Genomic DNA, 15,533 nt, shown 5'->3' with positions numbered 1-15,533 from the left:
GAGGAGAGCACAAGCCGTTACAGAATCACCCACCACGCTAAGACCAAGCGGCTAGGGAAAACTAAATGGAGTAAGGGACAGGAGAAGAAGGAGAGATGGACATGGGACGATGTTTTGGATGGAAAAGGTGTCTACACATGGGAGGAGATCCTAGCTGGTAGAGATCGCCTCCCATGGGAACAGCTGGAGGCACTTAGGAGAGCGGAGGCTACCGGAGAGAGGAACCGGAGCTATGAGGGAACGCGTCTGGCACGGAAGCCAAAAAAGCCCGTAAGTAATTCCCAAAAATTTCTTGGGGGGGGGGGGCTAAGAGGTAGTGGGCCAAGGGCAGGTAGGAGACCTGCGCCCACTTCCCAGGCTTACCGTGGAGAGCGGGAGTACGGGCAGGCGCCGTGTTACGCAGTAGAGCGCACGGTGTCTCCTGTACGAGTGCATAGCCCAGTGCGGGTTATTCCACCTCCCCGCACTGGTAGGGCTAGATTGAGTATTGAGCCAGGTGTCATGAGGCCGGCTCAACGCGTCTGGTCTCCAGTGCGTCTCCTCGGGCCGGCATACATGGCACCTGCCTTACGCATGGTTTCCCCGGTTCGCCTACATAGGCCGGTGCGGGTTATTCCACCTCCCCGCACTGGTTGGGCAACCGGGAGCATTCAACCAGGTAAGGTTGGGCAGGTTCAATGCTCAAGAGTGGCAGTACGCCTCCACGGTCCGGTATTTCCGGCACCACCTCCCCGCCCCAGCCTAGTACCTACGGTGTCTACACTATGCACTAGGCTACCAGTGCGTATCCTGAGCCCTGTTCCTCCTCCACGCACTCTCCCTGTAGTGCGTGTATCTAGCCCGGTGCCTCCAGTTCCGGCCCCACGCACTAAGCTACCAGTGCGTCTCCAGAGCCCTGTACAAACTGTATCTTCTCCCCCTACTAATCCTGATGTGCTTGTCCTCAGCCCGGCGTCACCAGTGCCGGTACCTCGCATCAGGGATAGAGTAGGCTTTGAGAGTACAGTGTGCCCTGTCCCTGCTCCCCGCACTAGTAGGAAGGTGCTTATCCTTAGCACGGTGCCTCCAGTTCCGGCACCACGCACCAGGTCTACAGTGCACCATATCCGGCCAGAGCCATCCGTCTCCCCAGCGCCATCTGAGCCATCTGTCTCCCCAGCGCCATCTGAGCCATCCGTCTCCCCAGCGCCATCTGAGCCATCCGTCTCCCCAGCGCCATCTGAGCCATCCGTCTCCCCAGCGCCATCTGAGTCATCCGTCTGCCAGGAGCCTGCAAAGCCGCCCGTCTGCCATGAGCCTGCAAAGCCGCCCGTCTGCCATGAGCCTACAGAGCCATCCGCCAGACAGGAGCCGCTAGAGCCGTCAGCCAGACAGGAGCCGCTAGAGCCGCCCGCCAGACAGGATCTGCCAGAGCCGCCAACCAGACAGGATCTGCCAGAGCCGCCAACCAGACAGGATCTGCCAGAGCCGCCAACCAGACAGTATCTGCCAGAGCCGCCAGCGAGCCATGAGCAGCCAGAGCCGCCAGCGAGCCATGAGCAGCCAGAGCCGTCAGAGAGCCATGAGCAGCCAGAGCCGTCAGAGAGCCATGAGCAGCCAGAGCCGTCAGAGAGCCATGAGCAGCCAGAGCCGTCAGAGAGCCATGAGCAGCCAGAGCCGTCAGCCTGCCATGAGCGTCGAGAGCCGTCAGCCTGCCATGAGCGTCGAGAGCCGTCAGCCTGCCATGAGTGTCGAGAGCCGTCAGCCTGCCATGAGCATAGAGAGCCGTCAGTCTGCCATGAGTGTCGAGAGCCGTCAGCCTGCATGGACCTGCCAGAGCCGTCCAGCCAGGACCTGCCAGAGCCGTCCAAACAGGACCTGCCAGAGTCCTTCAGCCGGGATCTGCCCCTTGTCCCGGTGTTGCCCCTTGTCCCGGTGCTGCCCCTTGTCCCGGTGCTGCCCCTTGTCCCGGTGCTGCCCCTTGTCCCGGTGCTGCCCCTTGTTCCGGTGCTGCCCCTTGTCCCGGTGCTGCCCCTTGTCCCGGTGCTGCCCCTTATTCCGGTGCTGGTCCTTATCCTGGTGCTGCCCCTTGTTCCGGTGCTGCCCCTTGTCCCGGTGCTACCCCTTGTCCCGGTGCTGCCCCTTGTCCCGGTGCTGGCTGTTTATTTAGGGGAAAGTAGTTTTAGGGTGGTCAGTGGAAGGGGTAGACAGAAGAGGGGAGTGACTATGGTGGTGTGGGGACAGCGTCCTGAGCCGGAACCACCACCGTGGTCAACTGCCCACCCGGACCCTCCCCTGGACTTTGTGCTGGTGCGCCCGGCGTTCGCACCTTGAGGGGGGGGTACTGTAACAGTCCTGACCTGTTTTATGTTGTTTTTATGTGTTTATGGTCAGGGCGTTAGTTTTGGGTGGGCAGTCTATGTTATTTGTTTCTATGTTGGTTTTGGTTTGCCTGGTATGGCTCTTGATTAGAGGCAGGTGGTTTGCGTTTTCCTCTAATCAAGAGTCATATTTAGGTAGGGCATTCTCACTGTTTGTTTGTGGGTGATTGTCTCCTGTGTCCGTATGTATGTTCGTACCACATGGGACTGTAGCGTTTGTTTGTTTCGTTTCGTTTCGATGTCGTCTGTTTCCTGTACGTAAGTTTATGTTTAGTTATGTAAGTTTATGTTCAGGTTTCGTCAACGTCGTTTTCTTGTTTTGTAGTTTTGAAAGTGTTTTGTTTCGTTTCGTGTTGCCATCGTGTTTATAATAAAGATGGCTTATTTCCCACAAGCTGCGTTTTGGTCTGAAGATCCTTCTCTCCTCACCTCATCCGAGGATGAGGAGAGCACAAGCCGTTACAACAGCCTTGTGGAAGTTACTTGTGGTGTTGATGTTTAGGCCGAAGTAGGTCGAATTTTCACTTAAAAAATGTTGGAGCCTGCTGTTTATGATAATGCAGAGGATTTACTCTGCAGGTCCGGGGGAGTCTTGCAGGTCCAGGGGGAGTCTTGCAGGTCCGGGGGGAGTCTTGCAGGTCCGGGAGAGAGTCTTGCAGGTCCGGGAGAGAGTCTTGCAGGTCTGGGGGAGTCTTGCAGGTCTGAAGGGGGTCTTGCAGGTCTGGATGGAGTCTTGCAGGTCTGGGAGGGAGTCTTGCAGGTCTGGGCGGGAGACTTGCAGGTCCGGGGGGAGTCTTGCAGGTCCAGGGGGAGTCTTGCAGGTCCGGGAGAGAGTCTTGCAGGTCTGGGCGGGAGTCTTGCAGGTCTGGGGGAGTCTTGCAGGTCTGGAGGGAGTCTTGCAGGTCTGGATGGAGTCTTGCAGGTCTAGGCGGGAGTCTTGCAGGTCTGGGTGGGAGTCTTGGCGGTCTGGGCGGGAGTCTTGCATGTCTGGGAGAGAGTCTTGCATGTCTGGGAGAGAGTCTTGGAGGTCTGGGCGGGAGTCTTGGAGGTCTGGGCGGGAGTCTTGCATGTCTGGGAGAGAGTCTTGCAGGTCCAGGGGGAGTCTTGCTGGTCCGGAGAGAGTCTTGCAGGTCTGGGCGGGCGTCTTGCAGGTCTGGGGGAGTCTTGCAGGTCTGAAGGGGGTCTTGCAGGTCTGGATGGAGTCTTGCAGGTCTGGGAGGGAGTCTTGCAGGTCTGGGCGGGAGTCTTGCAGGTCCAGGGGGAGTCTTGCAGGTCCAGGGGGAGTCTTGCAGGTCTGAAGGGGGTCTTGCAGGTCTGGGGGAGTCTTGCAGGTCTGGATGGAGTCTTGAAGGTCTAGGCAGGAGTCTTGAAGGTCTGGGCGGGAGTCTTGGAGGTCTGGGCGGGAGTCTTGCATGTCTGGGAGAGAGTCTTGCATGTCTGGGAGAGAGTCTTGGAGGTCTGGGCGGGAGTCTTGGAGGTCTGGGCGGGAGTCTTGCATGTCTGGGAGAGAGTCTTGCAGGTCCAGGGGGAGTCTTGCTGGTCCGGAGAGAGTCTTGCAGGTCTGGGCGGGCGTCTTGCAGGTCTGGGCGGGAGTCTTGCAGGTCTGGGCGGGAGTCTTGCCGGTCTGGGGGGAGTCTTGCAGGTCTGGGGGGAGTCTTGCAGGTCTGGGCGGGAGTCTTGCATGCCTGGGGGGAGTCTTGCAGGTCTGGGAGGGAGTCTTGCAGGTCTGGGGGGAGTCTTGCAGGTCTGGGGGGAGTCTTGCAGGTCTGGGGGGAATCTTGCAGGTCTGGGGGGAATCTTGCAGGTCTGGGGGGAGTCTTGTAGGTCTGGGGGGAGTCTTGCAGGTCTAGGAGGGAGTCTTGCAGGTCTGGGGGGAGTGCTCATCGCTCTGTTGCTCCTGTGTGAGGTGCTGGGGCTGTGGTTGAGTGTGATGTCTTTCAGGATCTCTTTCTCTCTCTTTCTCTCTCTCTCTCTCTCTGATCCATGCGGGGCTTTGAATTAGGATGGGTTGAATGTTTCATTACGTTCGGCAGATTATATGTGACATTGTTGGGTGGAAATACGAATTGCAGCATTAAACCAAACACAATGTATTGACAAGATGTAAAGAGGAGAGATGGAAACCATTTGTTATGGACCAAAGTTTTTTTTTAAATGCTAGAATAAATCCCTACAATCGACATTGTGCACACACCTATGTGAGATCATCACAATAAAACATTATTACAAATGGGTGGATTGCACTCAATAAAATATTCCGCCTTGAGTTAGTTATGTCTGGTAAATAAAATCTATAGGTCCAGGGAAAAGCACTGAATGAATTTACTCTCAGCAGAGCTCGGGCCAAGATCGTGTGTGTTTTTCATCTCCTCAAATGCACGACTCCAGGGGTTAATAGATGGTTTAGATGGTACTGGAGTGGAGATCAGAGAAGATAACATGTTTCTGCTCGGTTTTTAGGATTGGGAGATTCGAGAGAATCTTGATAACAATCGTAAACAAGTTTCTCAGAAAGGAAAGACCTCACTTCTACGTAAATATAAAATATATTTCGATTTTTTTAACACCTTTTTAGTTACTACATGATTCCGTATGTGTTATTTCATAGTTTTGATGTTTTCACTATTATTCTACAATGTAGAAAATAGTAAAAATAAAGAAAAACCCTGGAATGAGTAGGTGTGTCCCAAACTTTTGACTGGTACTGTATATGACTACTTTACACACAAATGGATGTGTCAGTCAATAATTTCCCCATCTACTTCAAATGATGTAAATCATCTTGCAGTTAGCTAGCTCTGGGAGATGTGTTTCAATTTAAAGAGCTGCATCGTTAGATGTAGCCTAGCACAAACCCCGAGAGGGCTTAAATCACTACTTGCTTTATTAGGTTGCGGGAGGATGAAACCTCGATAAATACTCAGCCCTTTTTCTGAGCCCCAGGGTCCATACTACAGACTACAACACTGTTACTGTATATGCAGCAGGGACAAGTGAGACAAATCGAATGTGTCACTTAACTGTAGGCTACTCTTGGCTTCACCGTCGCATATTATGAGATGTTCAGACCCTCCCACCCCTCCACCCCTTCCCTTCCATCACGTAGCTCTCGGATCAGAAAGATGGGGGAAATGTTTCTCCTGAACAAAGGAAGGAAAGTGTGCTCGTACAGGTCATTATGTAAACAAATCTATTCATCTCTCTAGAAACGTACTACGGTTCTCATGTAATGTTCAAGTAACATATTTACACACCATTTCACTCAGAGAACGAAAGAGGGCGGAAAAAGCCCCCCCCCCCCCTATCCCCACAGGAACATATCCTATATTTCTCAATCTAATATCTGTACTGCTGTACTGCTCTCCCTCCAGTCTGGTGCAGTAGAGAAACAACGAGGTGGTTGTCAGACGTTTTGAAATCACATGTTAATAATATTTCAGGACCTTGTTGAGTCTGAACAGAGAGGTTGGAGCACCTAGAGGGGAAATGACTTCCATGCCTAACCTCTTTCAGCATGTCTGTCTGCACTGCTGCGATACAGGGGAGAGGCGGGGCTGGGCCCGAGCCTGCATGGGGCCATGGGGGGATTTGGCAGCATAGCTCTCCCTTTTTACAAGCTGAGTAAAGTGTGAAATAAGGCTTTCAAGACAACTATTCACAAGTTTTTTTCCCAGCCTTTGCAAAATTCGCTTTGATTTTGGTTCACTAATTCATTGACATTTTTTTATACTTTTACCCAATTAGGAAAAAAGCCCTTAGCCAATTTGTTATTATAATTATTTACATGTTTTGCAGTGTTCCTTTTCACTTGGCAAAATGTCATTAAGTGTTCAGAAAACTCCAAATGGATTTTCCACAGTACTTTCCTTGATGGGTCATAGCAAGGCAGATCGAAACAAAGAGACAAGTCTAAGATGAATTAAAGTACCGCAAAGAGCATCACTGTTTCAAAAAGAGACGCTTAAAAGAGCAGAAAATATAAGTTGAAATGCATTAAGAATTGAATGGTTACCTATGGTGTCTATTTATCCTACTGTAGTATAGAAATGTACGATCTTAATTTGAGCCAGTTTGCTACAGCGGGAAAATGATTCTGCAGCAACAGGAAATGTGAATTATTATGTGAATTACAATTAATGGAAATGTTTTTGTAAAGGTTAATAGATATTTATTTAGGGCAAATCAAGTCTGACATTTTGAAGTGGATTTTTTTTTTTTTTACCTTGAATACACTGCAAGTTTGCATTTCCTGCTATACAGGGAAATTCTTAGAAACAAAAGAGCGATCAAATTAAAATCCTACATCTGTAGGCAGGCCTACTGTAAGTGACCAAATATGTCATTTCACTTGTAGCACACTCTCAAGGTTGAATCCAGTTTTTTAAAATGTATTGTGTACCATAACTCTGAGTAATTTGGGGGAAGGAAACTGCCATATTAAGGGTGGATAAAAACTGTTCCTTTTAAACTGGTCCTTGCAACACCCACTCGTCATGAATGTTTTATTCTCATGCCTGAGTTACTTTTCTGTAGCCTTCTGTATCAGTTTGATTGAGCTGGTTGATTCTTTTACATTACATGCATGTGCATTATACAAATAACAAAGCACAATAAATGAATCTCTGGCAAATATTTGAGATTTTGAGATTGATATCTGATAGGTATACAGTGCCATCAGAAACTATTCATACCCCTTGACTTATTCCACATTTTGTTGTGTTACCGCTTGAATTAAAAAAGTATATTTTTCATTTGGAAATATCTAATTTACAGAAGTATTCACACCCCTCAGTCAATACTTTGTAGAAACACATTTGGCTGCGATTACAGCTGTGCATAGCCGCGGGAAGCATGGGTGCTGAGGGTGCTGCAGCACCCCCTGAAAAATCTGAATAAAAAATATATATTAATAAATAAATAAAATTAAAAATCCTCACAAATGCAGTGCACTGGGCCTTTACAAGTCTCAGCACTCATATCTCAGTCCTGCTGAAAGGTGAAATTGTCTCCCAGTATCTGTTGGAAAGCAGACTGAAACAGATTTTCCTCTAGGTTTTTGTCTGTGCTTATAGCTGTATCCCGTTTCTTTTCATCCTAAAACACTCCCTGGTCCATGCCGATGATTAGAAGACACAGAACATGATGCAGCCACAAGTCATTACTGCAGTCAAATTTCAGTTGACCTCCAAAACTGTGCCCTGATGTCGCTGATGGTCATTAGTAGCCTACCAAACCTGCTATCGGCCAGTCGCTAATGGCCTGGTACTCAGGGCTCTATTGTTCCTCCATCAGGTCCTAATGTCCTGGTACTCAGCGATCTATTGTCCCTCCATCAGGTCCTAATGGCCTGGTACTCAGCGATCTATTGTCCCTCCATCATGTCCTAATGTCCTGGTACTCAGCGATCTATTGTCCCTCCATCAGGTCCTAATGTCCTGGTACTCAGGGCTCTATTGTTCCTCCATCAGGTCCTAATGTCCTGGTACTCAGCGATCTATTGTCCCTCCATCAGGTCCTAATGGCCTGGTACTCAGCGATCTATTGTCCCTCCATCAGGTCCTAATGTCCTGGTACTCAGCGATCTATTGTCCCTCCATCAGGTCCTAATGTCCTGGTACTCAGGGCTCTATTGTTCCTCCATCAGGTCCTAATGGCCTGGTACTCAGCGATCTATTGTCCCTCCATCAGGTCCTAATGTCCTGGTACTCAGCGATTTATTGTCCCTCCATCAGGTCCTAAAGTCCTGGTACTCAGCAATGTATTGTCCCTCCATCAGGTCCTAATGTCCTGGTACTCAGCGATCTATTGTCCCTCCATCAGGTCCTAAAGTCCTGGTACTCAGCAATGTATTGTCCCTCTAATCACTCTGACATCAATGCAAATGCAATCTAAAATCAAATCAAACACTTCCTGTCAGCCCTGGCATTCAGAGTTTGAGTGGAATAAGATCACCTGTTGCACAGCAAGAGACGGCTCCTCATAGCTGGTTCATGCAAAATGTTAAATAATGCCACAGGAATTATAAGCAAATCTTGTCTGCTAAATTAACTATTGTAGCCCACAGTCATATGGCATAGCCAGATCAGGGCTTAACATAAGGACGACTCAGAATATGCTATTTGTTAGGCTACATAGGCTACATTTTCTTCATATTATAATGTTTCTTTAGATCTGCCTAAAATAAATAATGGATTGATTGTGATTATTTAGGCTATATTACATGGAGGTGTTCCAAAGATCCGTATCAGTGGTTTGTAGGCTATGCGTGGTAGGCCGGAGATGTTAAACGTGCTTATATTAATTAACGGTCAATTACAATGAGACCAGCAGTTATTTGCATGACAATCTCCAGCTGACAAACTTTCATGACCACCAGGGCCCTAGGAAATACTTTGCACTTATGTAGTTACAATTGTCGAATATTAACTTGAGTCAGTTTGCGACAGCAGGAAAATAATCCTGCAGCAGCAGGAAATGTGAATTATTATTTTTAATATAATTAATGACCTTTTTGTAGGGGTTAATAAATTTTTCTAAATGAAAATCAAGTCTGAAATTTTAAATTGGGATATACAAACTTCAGAAGCCTTTTTAACTTCAAATAATCTACACAAACTTTCCTGCAACAGGGTAATCAAATTAAGATTCTACATCTGTACAGGACATAACAGGATGATTTTGTGGAAACCATAAGAGGATGGATTATTTTAATTATCTTTCATAATGAAAATGGGACTAGACTTCAGAGGACATTTATTTATTCTTTTAAAATGTCATTAAAATCTGTTAAAAGATGTTGTGGGGAGAGTCTGTGGGAAGTGACTGAGAAGGTAGTGGGTATTTCATCAAAATCATTGATTCACTTGTAAATACATAGAGGAAGGTTAAAGAAACAAATCCACAAAAAGCACAACATACTGTCACTCGCCTTAATAACTTGCATGGGTTTTAATAACATGACCATCCAAAGGAATTTTGACTTGAAGATTATACACAGAACAAAAAAATTATGCAATGCAACCTTTACTGAGATTCTACTGTGTTCCAGTTCATATAAGTCTAATAGAGAGCATGAGCTGGTGCACATCCAAAGAAAATGATTTAGTGTAGAGGTTTATATAAGGAAATCAGTTAATTGAAATGAATTCATTAGGCCCTAATCTATGGATTTCACATGACTGGGAATACAGATACGCATCTGTTGTTCACAGATGCCTTTAAAAAAAAAGGTAGGATCAGAAAACCAGTCTGGATCAGAATACCAGTCTGTATCTGGTGTTACCACTATTTCCCTTTGCAGCACGACACATCACCTTCGCATAGAGTTGATCAGGCTGTTGATTGTGGCGTGTGGAATGTTTTCCCAATGCCTCTGGGAAGTTGCTAGATATCGTCGGGAACTGGAAAACGCTGTCGCACATGTCGATCCAGAGCATCCCAAACATGCTCAATGGGTGACATGTCTGGTGAGGCCATAAAAGTACCGGGACATTTTCAGCTTCCAGGAATTGTGTACAGATCCTTGCGACATGGGGCCGTCCATTGTCATGCTAAAACATGAGGTGATGGCGGCGGAAGTTTAGTAGTTTATGCCTGCCCACACCATAATCCCACTGCCACCATGGGGCGCTCTGTTCACAATGTTGATTCATTCGTGAATAGCACACTTCTCCAGTGTGCCAATGGCCCTTGGAAGGTGAGCATTTGCCCACTATAGTCGGTTATGATGCCGAACTGCAGACAGGTCAAGACCCTGGTGAGGATGACGAGCATGCAGATGAGCTTCCCTGAGACGTTTTCTGACAGTTTGTGCAGATATTCGTTGGTCGTTCAAACCCTCATCAGCTGTCCTGGTGGCTGGTCTCAGACGATCCTGCAGATGAAGAAGCCGGATGTGGAGGTCCTGGGCTGGTGTGGTTACATGTGGTCTGCGGTTGTGAGGCCAGTTGGACGTACTGCCAAATTCTCTAAAACGAAGTTGGAGACGGCTTATGGTAGAGAAATGAACATTCAGTTCTCTGGCAACAGCTCTAGTGGACATTCCTGCAGTCAGCATGCCAATTGCACGCTCCCTCAAAACTTGAGACGTCTGTGGCATTGTGTTGGGTGACAAAACTGCACATTTTAGAATGGCCTTTTATTGTCCCCAGCACAAGGTGCACCTGTGTAATGCTCATACTGTTTATTCAGCTACTTGATATACCACATCTGTCAGGTGGATGTATTATCTTGGCAAAGAAGAAATGCTCACTAACAGGGATGTTAACAAATTTGTGCACAGAACTTGACTGTAACGACTTTCCTCTTCTTCTGACGAGGAGTAAGAGATATCGGACCAATGTGTAGCGTTGTAAGTGTCCATTTTAATATATAAAACTGAACACTACAAAAATACAAAATAACAAAGTGAATGAACAAACGAAAATCGAAACAGTCCCGTATGGTGCAGACACAGGAAACAACCCCCCACAAAACATAAAGGAAAACAGGCTACCTAAATATGGCTCCCAATCAGAGACAACGACTGACACCTGCCTCTGATTGAGAACCATACTAGGCCAAACACATAGAAATAGAACAACAGAACAAAACATAGAAAAACAACATAGAATGCCCACCCCAACTCACGCTCTGACCAAACTAAAATAAAGACATAAAAAAGGAACTAAGGTCAGAACGTGACATTGACAGAAATAAGCTTTTTGAAAAATTCGGGGATCTTTTATTTCAGCTCATGAAACTTGGGACCAACACTTTACATGTTAATGTTTATATTTTTGTTTTGTACATGTAATATTGTTTGTTACATTAAAAAGTGATTAATATTGATAATAGATTCACATTTACATAAATATTAGGTTTACCACCACTGCCAACAATATGGTCCTTGAATGTAAATACCTCAGGTGAGTCAGTCCCAGGAGCATACAGAAGTTAGCTGTGCTGTTTGATGGAGCATGTTTACATCTATGATTAGGGCTGAGTACAAAATGGTATCCTGTTGCCTATTTAGTGCACTACTTTGACCAGAAGGAGAGGGAATTGGGTGCCTTTTCGGGATTCAACCAAGGTAGTAGAAGTTTCATTAAGTTCTTACTGACGCATGGAAGAGCAGCATCACCATAAATACTTATGAACACTCGCCTTGTCTGGAGAGAGATGGAGAGACATACAGAGAGAGAGAGTGAGACTGTTCTGTAGCCATTATCCAGTGAGTTATGTACCTGCAGCGCCGGGTAAAATTGATCCCATGATGGAAGTCTGACAGGGTCTCATCTTTTCCTCAGAAAACAGTCAAATCAATACAGGATATTGTATAAAAGGAAATGAATGCTGTATTTCCACGAGTTCAGATTTAGTGTTGAGAGTATGAGATTGAATTAGTTAGCAGCAAGATGATAATATAATTGACGTTGTCATTGACAATGGATCCACAATATAAGACTGGGCGACTGATGGTTAGACTCATTTATGTCAGTGATCCCGACTGACAAAACATGTGACATATACGCTACTCTAGTCACCCCATGTTATAGCCACCTCTCAACCCCCCCGCTATAGCCACCTCTTAACCCCCCCCTGCTGTAGCCACCTCTCAACCCCCCCCTGTTACAGCCAACTCTCAACCCCCCCGCTATAGCCACCTCTCAACCCCCACTGCTATAGCCACCTCTCAACCCCCCCCTGCTATAGCCACCTCTCAACCCCCCCCCCCGCTATAGCCACCTCTCAACCCCCCCTGCTATAGCCACCTCTCAACCCCCCCTGCTATAGCCACCTCTCAACCCCCCCTGCTATAGCCATCTCTTAACCCCCCCCTGTTATAGCCACCTCTCAACCCCCCCCGCTATATCCACCTCTCAACCCCCCCGCTATAGCCACCTCTCAACCCCCCCTGCTATAGCCACCTCTTAACCCCCCCCTGTTATAGCCATCTCTCAACCCCCCGCTATAGCCATCTCTCAACCCCCCCGCTATCGCCACCTCTCAAACCCCCCCCCTGCTATAGCCACCTCTCAACCCCCCCTGCTATAGCCACCTCTTAACCCCCCACTGTTAAAGCCACCTCTCAACCCCCCTGCTATAGCCACCTCTCAACCCCCCCGCTATAGCCACCTCTCAACCCCCCCGCTATCGCCACCTCTCAACCCCCCCCTGCTATAGCCACCTCTCAATCCCCCCCTGCTATAGCCACTTCTCAACCCCCCCGCTATAGCCACCTCTTAACCCCCCTGTTATAGCCACCTCTCAACCCCCCCGCTATAGCCACCTCTCAACACCCCCTGTTATAGCCACCTCTTAACCACCCCCCGTTATAGCCACCTCTTAACCCCCCCCCCCCCCCCCCGTTATAGCCACCTCTCAACCCCCCCTGCTATAGCCACCTCTTAACCCCCCCGCTATAGCCACTCTCAACCCCCCCGCTATAGCCACCTCTCACTCCCCCCACTATAGCCAACTCTCAACCCCCCCTGCTATAGCCACCTCTCAACCCCCCCTGCTATAGCCAACTCTCAACCCCCCCTGCTATAGCCACCTCTCAACCCCCCCGCTATAGCCACCTCTCAACACCCCCTGCTATAGCCACCTCTTAACCCCCCCCGTTATAGCCACCTCTTAACCCCCCCTGCTATAGCCACCTCTTAACCCCCCCGCTATAGCCAACTCTCAACCCCCCCTGCTATAGCCACCTCTCAACCCCCCCTGCTATAGCCAACTCTCAATCCCCCCTGCTATAGCCCTCTCTCACTCCCCCCGCTATAGCCAACTCTCAACCCCCCCTGCTATAGCCACCTCTCAACCCCCCCTGCTATAGCCACCTCTCAACCCCCCCTGCTATAGCCACCTCTCAACCCCCCCTGCTATAGCCACCTCTCAACCCCCCCCTGCTATAGCCACCTCTCTTCTCCCCCCGCTAAAGCCACCTCTCAACCCCCCCTGCTTAGGCCACCTCTCAACCCCCCCCCTGCTATAGCCACCTCTCAACCCTCCCCCCCGCTATAGCCACCTCTCAACCCCCCCTGCTATAGCCACCTCTCAACCCCCCTGCTATAGCCACCTCTTAACCCCCCCGCTATAGCCAACTCTCAACCCCCCCTGCTATAGCCACCTCTCAACCCCCCCTGCTATAGCCAACTCTCAACCCCCCCTGCTATAGCCACCTCTCAACCCCCCTGCTATAGCCACCTCTCTTCTCCCCCCGCTAAAGCCACCTCTCAACCCCCCTGTTTAGGCCACCTCTCAACCCCCCCTGCTATAGCCACCTCTCAACCCTCCCCCCCGCTATAGCCACCTCTCAACCCCCCCTGCTATAGCCACCTCTCAACCCCCCCTGCTATAGCCATGTCTCAACCCTCCCCCCCGCTATCGCCACCTCTCAAACCCCCCCTGCTATATCCACCTCTCAACCTCCCCCTGCTACAGCCACCTCTCATTTCCCCCTGCTATAGCCATCTCTCAACCTCCCCATGCTATAGCCACCTCTCAACCCCCCCCCTGCTATAGCCACCTCTCATCCCCCCCTGCTATAGCCACCTCTCAACCCCCCCCCTGCTATAGCCACCTCTCATCCCCCCCTGCTATAGCCACCTCTCAACCCCCCCCCCCTGCTATAAGCCACCTCTCTTCCCCCTGCTATAAGCCATCTCTCACCCCCCCCTGCTATAGCCACCTCTCTTCCCCCCTGCTATAAGCCACCTCTCATCCCCCTGCTATAAGCCACCTCTCTTCCCCCCTGCTATAAGCCATCTCTCATCCCCCCCTGCTATAGCCACCTCTCTTCCCCCCTGCTATAAGCCACCTCTCTTCCCCCCTGCTATAAGCCACCTCTCATCCCCCCCTGCTATAGCCACCTCTCTTCCCCCCTGCTATAAGCCACCTCTCATCCCCCTGCTAAAAGCCACCTCTCTTCCCCCCTGCTATAAGCCACCTCTCTTCCCCCCTGCTATAGCCACCTCTCTTCCCCCCTGCTATAAGCCACCTCTCATCCCCCCTGCTATAAGCCACCTCTCTTCCCCCCCTGCTATAAGCCACCTCTCTTCCCCCCTAGTATAAGCCACCTCTCTTCCCCCCCTGCTATAAGCCACCTCTCTTCCCCCCTGCTATAAGCCACCTCTCTTCCCCCCCTGCTATAAGCCACCTCTCATCCTCCTGCTATAAGCCACCTCTCATCCCCCTGCTATAAGCCACCTCTCTTCCCCCCCTGCTATAGCCATCTCTCATCCCCCCCTGCTATAGCCACCTCTCTTCCCCCCTGCTATATGCCACCTCTCATCCTCCCTGCTATAAGCCACCTCTCTTCCCCCTGCTATAAGCCACCTCTCTTCCCCCTGCTATAAGCCACCTCTCATCCCCCCCTGCTATAAGCCACCTCTCTTCCCCCCCTGTTATAGCCACCTCTCATCTCCCTGCCATAAGCCACCTCTCTTCCCCCCCTGCTATAAGCCACCTCTCTTCCCCCCCTGTTATAGCCACCTCTCATCTCCCTGCTATAAGCCACCTCTCTTCCCCCTGCTATAAGCCACCTCTCATCCCCCTGCTATAAGCCAGCTCTCATCCCCCCTGCTATAAGCCACCTCTCATCCCCCTGCTATAAGCCACCTCTCATCTCCCTGCTATAAGCCACCTCTCATCCCCCTGTTATAGCCACCTCTCATCCCCCTGCTATAAGCCACCTCTCATCCCCCCTGCTATAAGCCACCTCTCATCTCCCTGCTATAAGCCACCTCTCATCCCCCTGTTATAGCCACCTCTCATCCCCCTGCTATAAGCCACCTCTCTTCCCCCCCTGCTATAAGCCACCTCTCATCCCCCTGTTATAGCCACCTCTCATCTCCCTGCTATAAGCCACCTCTCATCCCCCTGTTATAGCCACCTCTCATCCCCCTGCTATAAGCCACCTCTCATCCTCCCTGCTATAAGCCACCTCTCTTCCCCCCCTGCTATAAGCCACCTCTCATCCCCCCCTGCTATAAGCCACCTCTCTTCCCCCCCTGCTATAAGCCATCTCTCATCCCCCCCTGCTATAGCCACCTCTCTTCCCCCCCTGCTATAAGCCACCTCTCTTCCCCCCCTGCTATAAGCCATCTCTCATCCCCCCCTGCTATAGCCACCTCTCTTCCCCCCTGCTATAAGCCACCTCTCATCCCCCCTGCTATAAGCCACCTCTTTTCC

The sequence above is a fragment of the Salvelinus fontinalis genome, chromosome 22 (genome assembly GCF_029448725.1).
Source record: "Salvelinus fontinalis isolate EN_2023a chromosome 22, ASM2944872v1, whole genome shotgun sequence".
NCBI lineage: Eukaryota > Metazoa > Chordata > Actinopteri > Salmoniformes > Salmonidae > Salvelinus > Salvelinus fontinalis.
Note: the sequence above shows the minus strand (reverse complement) of the source record.